Below are 664 nucleotides of genomic sequence, written 5' to 3'. Positions count from 1 at the left end.
CCTTGCTTGCAGATGGCTGCCTCCTCAGTGTGTCCTCACATTGTAGAGAGATGGAGCAAACCCTTGGGTGTCTGCTCTAATCTCATCATACCCCCATCAAACCCTAATCACCCCCCACAGGCTCCATCCCCAAATCCCACATCGGGCTTCAACATTTAAATTTCAGGGGGACAGATTCAGTCCATAGCAAATAGTTACTTTAATTGAATAGCACATTGCAAATGAAGATCACATGCACTACCTCAACGAACTCTCAAAACAACTCAGCAGATGTGTCACATCTCTCCATTTAGAGGGAAGAAACCAAGTCTCAGAGAGAACAACAGTTTGTACCATTAGACTCAGCTCATGCAGAGTCAGAGCTCAAACTCATGGTTTTCTGATTCCAGAAGTTTTCCATTCTCTGACCACAGTTGCAATCTCTGACCAGTTACTTGCACCTTTTTTTGGTAATAACGCTGTTTCTGAAGAAGTTTGTAAAATAAAGCATGGGTTAAGTGCATCAGGGAAGCTCCACATTTAAAGCAAAGCCAGAATCTACTGTTTTGTCGACCTAAGAATGTTTTGATAATACAAATAATGTTTTCCAAATTACTGTCTTTGCAGATTCTAATTTTTCCGTATCTGCCTTTTTCATGAACATAATTGCTATTAAAGACATATT

The sequence above is a fragment of the Pongo pygmaeus genome, chromosome 17, assembly GCF_028885625.2.
Source record: "Pongo pygmaeus isolate AG05252 chromosome 17, NHGRI_mPonPyg2-v2.0_pri, whole genome shotgun sequence".
Classification (NCBI taxonomy): Eukaryota; Metazoa; Chordata; class Mammalia; order Primates; family Hominidae; genus Pongo; species Pongo pygmaeus.
The sequence above is the reverse complement of the archived record's forward strand: the minus strand, read 5'-3'. Positions refer to the sequence as shown.